Here is a 14,096-nt window from a genome sequence, read left to right on the forward strand (position 1 = left end):
TGAAACACAAAGTACTCTTTGTTGTTTGTTTGTGTACAATACTGTTTATTCACAGTATTGGGCTGCATGATATATTTTTTAAACAAAATCGCACTCGAAACTAAACATCTTGTTAGGGAAGAACAGTTGTCATCAGTAGTATATCTTCGAGGGTGCTCTAATAAATCACACGGAACCACCGAATATGGACGAGCGATACTATTATTACTTAATACAATTCAATAAATTCATTTTTAAAAATACGGATACTGCTACTGCTTGTTAACAAATGACAGATGCATGAAATACAACGTACTCTGTTGTTATTTAGTAGGGTTGCATGATACATTTACAACAAATCGCACTCAAAACTAAACATCTTTTTAAGAATAGTTGTGTCATCAGTAGTGAATCTCCTCTGAGGGCCAGAGGCTGCTCTAATGAATCACACAGAACTACCAAATATGGATAAACGATACTACTATTTCTTAATACAATACAATACGATGCGATACTTTGTTACAATTTTAAAAATACAGATAAGCTACTGCTTATCAACATATAAGAGATCCATAAAACACAAAGTACTCTTTGTTATCAAATCGCACTCGAAACTAAACATCTTATAGGGAACAACAGTTGTGTCATTAGTTGTAAATCTCCTCTGAGGGCCAGAGGGTGGTCTAATGCAATGATTCTCAAAGTAGGGGTCGGAGGACAATGAAGCGCAGGGGGGTATAAATTTATTAAAAAACAATAAATTTATTTTTATTAAACCATAAGAATGACATTTTAGTAATTAAAATATATAGAGAAAAAATAAGTCGTTTATAGTAACCGTATACTATATAGTGAATATAGTAGCTTATCCTATAGTTATTAGCTCTATTGGATTGCAACCCCTGGGGTAATTACATTAAATTAAAGACACAGCAGTAGCGTCATATGCAACAGATTGATTTCATAACACCAGGTTAAACTTTCTGGCCTATTTACAGCACTGACATATATTAAAAAAATTAAACGAAGAATAGATTTTGGCCAATTGGTGTGTGTGTGCGCCATTGCATGAAAGGTTTCTGTATATATAACCACCTCAGAGGATATTGGGGGTCGCAAGTCACTGACATTGTCATTTCAGGGGTCGCGGGCTGAAAAGTTTGGGAACCCCTGCTCTAATGAATCAGACAGAACTGTCAAATATGGACGAGCGATACTACCATTTCTTAATACAATTCAATATGATACAATATGATGCGATGTGATACGATACGATACGATACAATACAATACGATGCAATAAATAAAATTTTACGATACGATAAATGCAGATACCGCTACTGCTTATACATAACAGATGCATAAAACAGAAAGTACTCTTTGTTGTTTGTTTGTGTACAATACTGTTCATTCACAGTAGGGCTGCATGATAAATGTATAACAAATCACACTCAAAGCTAAACATCTTATTAGGGCAGAACAGTGGTATCATCAGTAGAGAATCTCCTCCGAGGGCCAGAGGGTGCTCTAATGAATCACACAGAACCACCAAACATGGACGAGTAATACTACTATTTCTTAATACGATACAGATACTTTTTGTTTCAATTTTAATGATACAGATACCATTACTGCTTATTAACATATAACAGATGCATTAAACACAAAGTACTCTTTGTTGTTTGCTAATGTGTACAATCCAGTACATGCACAGTAGGGCTGCATGATAAATTGGCATAAAATTGCACTCTCGATGTAGCAGAAGCTGTGACTGCCATAAACACCTTGTTCGGGAAGCACAGTTGTGTGATCAATATTAAATGTCCTCGGAGGGGAAGAGGGCGCTCTCACAAATTGCACAGAACCATATGGATGGCCGATACCACTTTTATTAATGCGATATGATACTTTTTGTTACAGTTTTCATGATACAGATACCGATACAGCATGTTGTGTTATTTCTATAATTTAAATGAAAACATAATGCTTTTTCCTAAATAATGCAATTTTTTACTTATTAAAAATTATTTTATACAAATGATTATTTGTGTGTGTGTGTGTGTGTGTGTGTGTGTGTGTATATATATATATATATATATATATATATATATATATATATATATATATATATATATATATATATATATATAATTATTTTTTTACAAATTTGATACATTTAAATAAACAAATACAAAAAAATTAAACCAATTTTACATTTTATGCAATTTAATAGTACATTTTTAAACATTTCTTTAATTTAAAGTCAGATTTAACTAAATTAAAATGTGTAAACAACCTTTTTACAAAAATATTGATTAATTTGAACAAATCCTACTAAAATAAACAGATTTATTGATTTATTTACTGATTTATTCAATTAACAGAGCCATATTCTCTTCATAATTCAACTTTCTACATTTTTGTAATATTTAGCAAAACTTACACAGAATACACTAAATATTCCACACACTGATTTAATACCTTATACTGAGTGCCATAAATGTAAATGTTGCTTTTAAAGATGTATGTGGACATTTAGAAAGATAAATAAGACAAAAAAAAGATTAAAAAAAAAATGTTCACACAAAACTGAAAACTACCTCATAATTTACTCTAATTTTTAAACCTTTTCTGAACACAAAATAAGACATTTTGAAGAATTACCAGCGTTCTACAAAATATTTTATTTTCTTGTAAACAAAAGAAAGAAACTTATAACTTTTAAGTATGAGTAAATAATAAGCAAACTTTCATTTCTGGGTGAACTAACCCTTAACAAATCCATTAAAAGCAATACATGGCTTTACATGCTTTGTAAACATGTCAAATCATTTTTATAATCATGATTTTTTAAAACAGTTTGGCGTTTAATATCAATCTTCTCTGATGTCTCAGTAAATGCAATAAAAAATTAAACTGGATGTACTCAATTTTTTTTAACTACTGTAAGTGGTTGCAAACAATTTATCTGGGCTGAATTTAAACAAATCAATTCAATTTAGTAATGTTCAACTTAATTTGTTTAAATTCAGCCTTAATTTGTTTAAATTCATAAATCCTTAGCAACCACTTAAATTAAAAAAATGTAGCAAATGCAATGAATCTTTTTTTTTCAGTGTGTGACTATAGTTGTGTCTGTAATGTGAGTGTCTGTTTGATCAGAGTGGGATTGATTTATCTGATTGGTGTCCTGATTAAAGCAAGTGTGTTTCCTGTTCTGGATGTGTGCGTCTGGTCAACGTCATTCCTGTTCCGCATTTAACCATCCGTCTCTAATCAGCCCGTTTTCCTTCAGTCTGCGTTTTGTTTAATTGGGATAAACCTGCTCTATTTTCAGTGATGGCGAATTAACTGTTCATCTGTTGATTTTCAGTTGGCGGAACGAGCAAAACCCCAACTTAGGGAAAAGAACAAAATGCAAACCATCCATTTAATTACTTAATTTCTCGTACAGTTGTCTGATTAAAACCATCTTCAAATATTGTAGGCAGCTGTTTGTACCTATTCAACACACTACAATGTATGAAAATGTCATATCATTATGACCAAAATGATCATGGTTGGCAATATTATCACACTTTTGATATAATGACCTGAAAATTATCCAAAATAAACGTCACTTGCAGGTCCGGTGAAATTAAAATAATGTTTTTTTTTTAGATTTTAGTATTACTATGTTAATCTTCAAGCATATCTATAAGCTTGCTGGTACAAAACAGTGACTAAAATTGCATTTAGAGGATCTAAAACTGATATGAACATGTGAAGCTTGCAGTTTGTCCCTTTTTTTCACGTCACCTCATATTTTCAGTTTCTCATAAAAACTCAACCAAATGCTCTCTAGTATCTGACATGCCCCGCCCCCTTCAAGACGCTTCTCATTTGATGCGTTTGATCTCAACTACTGTGATAAAACAAAATGCTATTGGCTGCTTTTCAAAAGGGGAGGAGCTACTCTATGTCCCACTCTCTCTTTATGCTTCAGTTGAATTTGAGGTGATCATTGTTATAGTAGTATATGCTGTTGTTTTGCCGCGATGTCTTTTTGCGAGAGACGTTTTCTGGTTTCTAAAACAGAAATTTTGTGATTCATCATTGCAAATAGTTATGATAAACCAACACAATCTTACAGTAATTTGTAACGTTTTTATTTAGCAGCTAATTCGTATGAATTAGTACAATCTCCTTTGTACAATTTAGTACTATATGCTCATACTCCAATGACGGGTGTGGTTTGATGCACAACAGCATGATTTTTTACGGGTTTTTTTTTTTTTGATTGTTTTTCTTTTCAAGATTTCTTTCAGAAGAAGACTGAAACAAGTTAATAAACGTACAATAATGACATAAATAATAAGTGCTGAGTATGACATAGGAAGAATAAAGAGGCAATACTGGAAAAAGAGCAAACCAATAGGAAAAACTTGGGGGAAAAATCATCATCTCAGTGAAATTAACTACAAATCCCAAATGCCAAAGCCACTAGACAGCAAGACAGATGGAGACCGAACGAGTCAATTGAGAAGTTCAAGCGGATCTACTGGAGATGAAGATGCACATTAAGAAAATGCATTACTCTGCTGATTTACGTCCGCTATAGGAAAAATGAAGACGGCAGAAACTCATATTTCCGTGCATGTTTCATAAACCACAGCAGCCAGGAACATTTCAGAGTCACAAATGGGCTCAAAGAAAATCACCTCCACTGTCAAGAAAGATCATTTTAACTGCTTCTATTATGCTTTTCTCAGATATTAATTTTATTATAGTGACTGTCAGTGAATGGAAAAGGTCTGTTATGCTTCAGAGATCAAGTTATAAAAGTTTTTTTATTATTTCAAACAAAAGAAGTGATTCTGAAATTGCCTGAAATAAGCTGTCAGTAACATTTAATTATTGCACAATTATGCAAAAAAAAAATCTGTGATTTCACATGGTAAAAAAAATGCTAACTTTACTTAAACTTCACTTACTGCTATTGCACCGCTGGTTAGACCTAAACTGCATTTCGTTGCATTGTACTTGTACATGTGTAATGACAAAGTTGAATCTAATCTAATCTTAAAAGGTGAGTAAATCTGTTGTTCCTAACCGCAATTAGTTGACTTTACTTAAAAAGCGAGTAAACCTGTTGTTCTTAACAGCGATTAATTAACTTTACTTGAAGTGTGAGTAAACGTGTTGTTCTTAAAAGTGATTAGCTGACTTCACTTTTAAAAGTGAGTAAATCTGTTGCTTTTAAATTGATTAGTTGACTTGACATATTAAAGTGAGTAAATCTGTTACTTTAAGTAAAGTCAACTAATCGCTTTAAAAGCGAGTACAACTGTTGCTTTTAAAGTGTTTAGTTTACTTTATAAAAGCAAGTAAATGTTGTTTTTAAAAGCGATTAGTTGACTTCATTTTACAAAGTGAGTACACCTGTTGTTTTTTAAGCAATTAATTGGCTATACTCCAAAAAAAAGTTAATAAACTTGTTGCTTTTAACATAATTAGTTGACTTTAAAAAGCAAGTAAACGTTGTTTTTAAAAGCGATTAGTTGACTTTACTTTAAAAAGTGAGTACACCTGTTGCTTTTAAAATAATTAATTGGCTATATTATAAAAAAGGGGTAAACCTGTTGCTTTTCAAGTGATTAGTTGACTTTAAAAATCGAGTAAACGTTGCTTTTTAAAGATTAGTTGACTTCACTTAAAAAATTGAGTAAATGTGTTGCTTTTAAAGCGATTAGTTGACTTCACTTAAAAAATTGAGTAAATGTGTTGCTTTTAAAGCGATTAGTTGACTTCACTTAAAAAATTGAGTAAATGTGTTGCTTTTAAAGCGATTAGTTGACTTCACTTAAAAAATGGAGTAAACCTTGTTTTTAAAAGCAATTAGATGACTTTACTTAACGTAAGTAAACATGTTGCTTTTAAAGCGATCAATTGGCTATACTTTAAAAAAAGTGAGTAAACTTGTTGCTTTTAACATAATTAGTTGACTTTAAAAAGCGAGTAAACGTTGTTCTTAAAAGCGATTAGTTGACTTTACTTTAAAAAGTGAGTACACCTGTTGCTTTTAAAATGATTAATTGGCTATATTATAAAAAAGGGGTAAACCTGTTGCTTTTCAAGTGATTAGTTGACTTTAAAAATCGAGTAAACGTTGCTTTTTAAAGATTAGTTGACTTCACTTAAAAAATTGAGTAAATGTGTTGCTTTTAAAGCGATTAGTTGACTTCACTTAAAAAATGGAGTAAACCTTGTTTTTAAAAGCAATTAGATGACTTTACTTAACGTAAGTAAACATGTTGCTTTTAAAGCGATCAATTGGCTATACTTTAAAAAAAGTGAGTAAACTTGTTGCTTTTAACATAATTAGTTGACTTTAAAAAGCGAGTAAACGTTGTTCTTAAAAGCGATTAGTTGACTTTACTTTAAAAAGTGAGTACACCTGTTGCTTTTAAAATGATTAATTGGCTATATTATAAAAAAGGGGTAAACCTGTTGCTTTTCAAGTGATTAGTTGACTTTAAAAATCGAGTAAACGTTGCTTTTTAAAGATTAGTTGACTTCACTTAAAAAATTGAGTAAATGTGTTGCTTTTAAAGCGATTAGTTGACTTCACTTAAATAATTGAGTAAACCTTGTTTTTAAAAGCAATTAGATGACTTTACTTAACGTAAGTAAACATGTTGCTTTTAAAGCGATCAATTGGCTATACTTTAAAAAAAGTGAGTAAACATTGTTTTTAAAAGCCATTATTGACTTACTTAAAATGTGAGCACACCCGTTTCTTTTAAAGTGATTAGTTGACTTTACTTAAAAAAGGGAGTAAACCTGTTGCTTTTAAAACAAATAATTGGCTATACTTAAATAAAGTGAGTAAACATGTTGTTTTAAAAGTGATTAATTGGCTATACTTAAATAAAGTGAATAAACATGTTGCTTTTAAAGTGATTAATTGGCTTTTAAAGTGATTAGTTGACTTTAAAAAAGTAAGAAAACATTGTTTTTAAAAGCGATTAATTGGCAATACTTTAAAAAAGTGAGTAAACCCGTTGCTTTTAAAACAATTAATTGGCTATACTTTTAAACAAGTGAGTTAACATTTTTAAAAGCAATTAGTTGACTTTTCTTATAAAAGTGAGTACACCTGTTGCTTTTAAAGTGATTAGTTGACTGTAAAAAGTGAGTAAACCTGTTGCCTTAAAAAATTTTTACATCTTAATAATTTTAAGCAAATAATTGTTTTACACTATAAAAGACCCACAAAATAAAAGAAGGAACCATAAAATACCATAGTAGAAGCATGTTAGGCTTGTCCATTCTTGGACAGTATTGTATATTCAAATTAAGGAAAAAAATTATATTAAGAAAGCTTTCCCACCCTGTTCTTGGATGAGTGTATTTCCCAGGAGTCTGCATTTTGATGAAGGGTGTTTCTTCAGCTACAGGAGCTTTTATGTCCTAGAGACTGATGTTTATTATAAACAACCGATTGTTAAATGAAAGTCACATTAAAATGGTCTTGGAAACTTTTTGGCTTGTTGTTATTGTTTTTCTTTGCTTCTTTTCTAATGCTTAGATTTCCTACATCCACATTCCAAACCCAGACTTTTATTATTAAATAAGTATATCATAAAAAATAATGACATTTTTCATACTGTGATTTTAAGTATGAGGGACACACACAAACTAAGATGATGGATATTAGTATTTTTGCAACAAATACGTTTTTCCCAGGTTTACTGTACATGTTATGACAAAGGCAAGTGTAAGCAAAGAGCTACAATATATGATACATGATACATATATATATATATGCATTTTAATCAGTTGTCTGTATTTCCGCATACAAAAAAATAGCTAGAAAAGTGGAATAATGTTGGTTAATAATAGCTAGACATTTTTTTCTTATTATTCTTATTATTATTTATTGTTCTTCTTCTTCTTATAATTATTATTATTATTATTATTATTATTATTACTATTATTATTTCTTTTTATTATTATTATTATTTATTATTATTATAGTCTTTTGTTTATTATTATTATTATTATTATTACTATTATTATTATTATTTATATTATTATAATAATTATTGTTATTATTTATTGGTGTTTATTATTATTAATATTTTTATATTATTATTATTATTTTTATATTATTATTATAGTTATTATTATTATTATTATTATTATTATTATTAATAATATTATTATTACTGTTATTAATATTACTATCCATTATTTATTTTTATTCTTTATTATTATTATTATAGTTTATTGTTTATTGTTATTATTACAATGTTTATTGGTATTATTATGTATTAATATTATTAATATTATTATTATTATTATTATTATTATTATTATTATTATAGTTATTAAAATTATTATTATTATTGTTAGTCTTATTTTTATTCATATATATTTATTAATATTATTTATTGATATTATTATTATTATTATTATTATTATTATTATTATTATTATGTATCAATATTGTTTAATAATAATTGCTTATTTTTTATATTATTATTTATTGGTATTATTTATTGATATTTACTAATATTATTATATAATTATGTTGTTTAATAATAATTAATAATTTATTATTGTTATTAGAATGTTTATTTTCATTATTGTTCATTATTATTATTATAATTATTATAGTTATTATTATTATTATTATTATTATTATTATTATTATTATTATTATTATTATTATTATTATTATTATTATATTATGACCATGTCATTTCCATTACCTAATGAATCATTTAAGAATTGAGCAAATCGTTACTCTCATGTCAGGAAAAATATATTTTAAAATAATTTAATTTAGAAAATAATTAGAGAACAAATTAACCTTGGTGTGAAAGAGTTGAGCTTTGAAAGTCCACAGAGAAAAAAACAGCCCATTTTAAGAATGATTGACGCATTCATTTACCTCACTATCTATCTAGTAAACGACTTACAAAATTAATAATTTACAATCTATCTACCAAATCTACCCACAAGTTAAACTCACAAATCCAGAACATGAAAACATCCATTACATTAAATCATATTGTATTGTATTGTATCGTATCATATTGCATTGTATTGTATTATACAGTCACACATTATATTTGAAATCCTTTTCCTAAAGTGCCTGATGTGCTGATTTAGAAGGAGACACACCTACAGGAGCCGCTTTTGTGGACTATTTTGAAAAGTCATCTTGTGTGGATTAAAGGTCTGAGCTCTTTGACTGACACAGGGGTCAATTTCTGAACTTCCTTCAAGATTGATCACTGCGCAACCGCTCACCACATAGACGTCACCGCCTGCGAGAGGAAAGAAAGACAAATATTGGCATCGGCCTCAATCTGCCAGATGGAAAAATCTGAACGAGTAGGGAAAAATGGAGCGCAGATCAAATGAGCTTTCAAAAATGGCAGAAGAGGAAGAAAAGCAGGAAATGGAAACGTTTGACTGTGAAGACCGAGGGTGAAGGAGATTAAAACCTTCAATGAACCAGAAAGAGATTGATTTAATTTTTTCTGCAGATCTACAGTATCTGTGTCTATCTATTAATCTAGCCGTTCAAGCATCCCTCCATTTATATATCCATCCATCTGTCCTTCAATCCATTCATCCACAGTATCTACTGTATTTGTCTATCTATTCAGCCATCCAACCATCTATGTAATCATCCATTTATCCATCCATCCATGCTTCTTTTCTGTCCATCCATCCATCCACAGTATCTATTTGCCCATCAATGCTTCCATCCATCCATCCCGGTCCATCCATGTCCATCAATCAATCTAGCCATACATATTTTTGTCCATTCATCCATCCATCTCTTCATCCATTTATCAAAAGTATCTATTTGTCCATCTATTAATCTGTTTATCCACCGATCCATCCATCTCTGTCCATCAACAGTATCTACCTGTCCATCTATCAATCTGTTGATCCATCTATCATCCATCTCTGTACATCTACAGTATCTTTATGTCCATCTATCAGTCTAGCTATTCATCCAACCCTTTATTCGTCCTTCCTTCCATCCATCCATATATCTATTTGTCCATATCTGCATCCATCCACCAACCATCCACCCATTTACCCGATCATCCATGTATCTATTGGTCATCTATCCATCCATCCACAGCATGTATTTGTCCATATGCATTCATCCACCAACCATCCATCAATCCATTTACCTTATCAATTTATCCATCTATCCATCATTATCCATCCATCCATCGATCTGTTTATCCATTTATCAATCCATCTACCCGTTCAACCATCCACCCATTAATCAATCCATCCGTCCATCCACAGTATCTACTTGTTAGATCAATCAATCTATTATTTATCGATGCATTCATCCATCTGTCCATGTCTATCCATACAGCCATCTGTCCATATATCCCTCCATCTCTGTCTATCTACACTGTAAAAAAAAAAAAAAAAACTAATTTTACAGAAAATATCCTTAATTTTTTTACAGTAATGTTTTGTCATTTCACATTATATTCAAAACTTAGTAAAATGACAACCAATCTCTCTAAATTAACCGTTTGACTTTCATTTTAGGTACTTTATTATTAAAGACAAATTACTGACATTTGTGTTTTTTATACAGGGAAATTACCGTATTATTTATACAGTATTTTTTCTGTTATTTTAAATTATATTCAAAAGTTCGTAAAAATTACAAACAATATCAGTAAATTAACGCCTTGACTGTTATTTTATGTACTATATAAGTAATGACAAATTACAGCAATTTGTCTGTTTTTTACAAAAAAATTGACATTATTTACAGTGTTTTTTCCAGTTTTTTAAGTACATTTAAAATTACGTAAAATTAAAGTAATAAATTGTAATTACTTGCTCTGTAAAAAAAAAAAAAAAAAATCGTAAAAGGTCAAATGACTGGCAGCTACGGCTGCCAAACAAAAACCATAAAATTAAGGTAAAATTTCTTTGTTGAAAAAAAGTGCAAAAAATAATAAATCTACAGATATTTTCATTAAAATGTTTAAAGAAGAAACTATTATTTTACAGACTTTTCCTAGATTATTACTATAAAATCCATTTAATAAAGTAACACACTAAGAGTGCTCACATACACCTGTTCCAGATTCCGCTGATTGCACACACACAGTCGGATGATCGTTATGAACTGATTACATGGACTTTAAAAGCAGCATAGACGCACGCACCAATTGCTTAGTCTTGATATACTGCTACTGTGAACATTATGACGCGGTTCTCTTCTTTTGCCTTGCTTTATTTGTTAATTGTTTACGTTGTTTGCTGCCGGGACTGACCATTTGCCTGTTATTTGACCATGACTCTGGATTCCCTGCAAAATGTTACATCTGTTTGCCCCTGTGTTGACTGTTCCTTGCCTTTGGATCTGCACTCATTTGTCAGCGTCCCCTTCATGTTACAGTTCCACTTCATTTAAGATCTGTAACTGAATCATTCCATATAACTTAAACCTCTACATGATTTACATAAACACTATTAAATAAAATGTAACAACTGTAATTTTAAAGTTGTGAGAATTTTAATCAGTTGTATCTCGTTTGTTATTTTTTTCCTAAATTTTTTGGTCCAAAATAAAACTGTTAAATTACGATCATGAGATGTCTTGGCATGTTATTAAAGGTGTTTAATCGTAATGATTTAGGGAAAATTCTTTTAAATAACATTGTTTTCTCTTGAACTTTTAGTGTAGTCACTTTATTGGTGATGTTTGATCATAATAATCTAGGAGAAGTCTGTATAATAACAGTGTTTCTTTGTAAAAACTCTTAGTGTATACCTTTATTGAATGGATTTGATAGTAATAATATAGGAAAAGTCTGTAAAATAACAGTGTTTTTCTGTAATCATTTTAATGAAAATATCTGTAGATTTATTATTTTTTGCACTTTATTTCAACAAAGACATTTTACCGTAATTTTATGTTTTTTGTTTGGCAGCCGTAGCTGCCAGTCATTTGACCTTTTTTTAACGATTTTTTTTCTTACACTGTACAGTATATACTTGTCAATCTTTCAATCTGTCTATCAATCCCATCGATTCATATATCCATCTAAAAACCCACCCATCCACATATTCTTATTTGTCCATCTTTCAATATCTAATTATCCATCTACCCATTCATCCCTCCATATATCTATCTGTCTGTCTGCCCATCTACCCATCCATCAAACCAACCATCAATTGTGAACCCACATAGAAACCTATCAATCCACTCTACCCTACATATCTATCCATCTACTGATTTATTCATCAACCCGTCTATCCACCTACTCCATATTTCACCTTCCCATAAATCAACCCACCCAACCTATCAACTGATATCTCACTCATTTAGCTACCCATCCACCATGCGTCTATCCAGTCATCTGGTCATGTGGTCCGGTGTGAGATCAGCAGACAGAAGGTTTGCTGTTTAACTAGTGAGGCTAAAAATACTGAGAAAAAGCGGGAGGCTGAACAGACGTTCACTGGCTGGGGTTGTTTCTCACCGGTGTTGACTTACAGAACCTGGCGCTCGTTCTCCAAACACCTCCTGCAGCCCCGCTCACTTCCTGAGCAACCTTTAAATCTAATCGTTATCATCAGCGCTCAGGAACATATGCTTATATATGATTTACAGTAAACATGTGCTCAATGAACATAAGCACTGAACATACACTGCCAATCAAAAGTCGGGGATCACTAATATTTAAAAAAAAAAAAAAAAAAAAGTAAATTAAAATTTTAAATTAAAGTAATTAAAAAAATTTTGTGGCTCAATGGTATCGGTTCAAGCACCATTTTGGTACCTTTTAAAAGTATCGATTTAGCACCGGTATTAAAATAACCCCAAACCATACCCAACCCTACTCCTGTATCACAGTTTCTAAAAATATTAGGCTACACAAAAGTTTTCAATACTACTAATACTTATGAATGATTCTTAAACAGCAGACCATCATTTGGAGCACAAAACCACATGTTTATTTATTTATTTATTTATTTATTTATTTATTTATTTATTTATTTATATACACATACATACATACATACATACATACAACAGTTCTGTCTGGTTCTCGAATCTGATTGTCTAATAGCCGTGAGATATTAAAGTAATATCAGCTCTTGTACAGCCTCTTCACCCTTGTGTATTACTCCGCCCAAACTACAAACTACAGTTTGACAAATATTGCAGATGTTGGACCACAATTAAATAAACACAATATCACACCTGTAGCAGTGTCTGTTTTTAAATCTAGGTTGAAAACTTACCTTTTTGATTTGGCATTTTATCAGTGAGAATTGTTTGTTTTTAGCTATAATAACTATTAGTTAGATTTGGTTGTTTTTACCTATTTTAACTATTTGTGAGAATTGTTTGTTTTAGCTATAATTTTATACTTGTTCTTTGTGATTTATTGTTCACCACATTGGTCAACCTTTGGTTGTGTTTAATAGTGCTATATAAATAAAATTGACATTGACATTGACATATTGACAGGGTTTGTTTTTAGATGAGAATGTGGTTGTTTGAAAGCAACTTTGCAGTTTATTTATAAGGACAGTGCTTATTATTTTCAGCGTGTTGGCAGTCATCAGCCTGTCATACTGAGCAGAGCAAATACGGTTGAGGTTCCACCACAAGATGGCGCCAAAGACCGAATAATAAGTCTTTAGGGAAGGAAAAACAGCATTTTTCAGTGTGTTTCAAACTACAGCCGAACAAATCATTACAGAACAGGTAAGTGACATTCTAAGTTGATCTCTCTCTCTTTTGTATTTTATAGAGCTGTATGTATACCACAGTAATAGTGTTTGCTTTGATTTGGCTTTTTTGGTGGTTAATTATTGCGATCTTCCGACTGAAACTGAGAAATACTAGGAAATTTCTGTAGACTGATGGCATTTCATGCTGTTCAGCCTTATAATCTTAAAATGTGAGCAAAATTACCCCTTTTTGTCATAATTTTAGACATTATGCAGGAGAATCATTCAAATACTAGCTCTAAAGTGACATTGGTAAATTAACAACGGTTTCTGCATTATACATATATATAAACTTAATTTGGACAACTTTAAAGGTTTTTTTTAAC

General features: G+C 30.5%; 1 protein-coding gene and 1 long non-coding RNA gene across 33 annotated transcripts in view; both read right to left on the minus strand.

Moving 5' to 3' along the window:
- The window catches only part of coro7 (coronin 7), a 299,622-nt gene that overhangs the window by 204,278 nt on the left and 81,248 nt on the right, over positions 1-14,096 (minus strand).
- Positions 3,093-7,906, minus strand: LOC147845527 (uncharacterized). Its single transcript, XR_015480493.1, has 3 exons — positions 6,834-7,906; positions 6,540-6,782; positions 3,093-5,720 (listed from the first exon to the last, which is right to left on the minus strand). It is a non-coding gene; the product is annotated as an uncharacterized LOC147845527 (long non-coding RNA).

This window comes from Danio rerio, chromosome 3 (assembly GCF_052040795.2).
Source record: "Danio rerio strain M-AB ecotype USA chromosome 3, GRCz13ab, whole genome shotgun sequence".
NCBI lineage: Eukaryota > Metazoa > Chordata > Actinopteri > Cypriniformes > Danionidae > Danio > Danio rerio.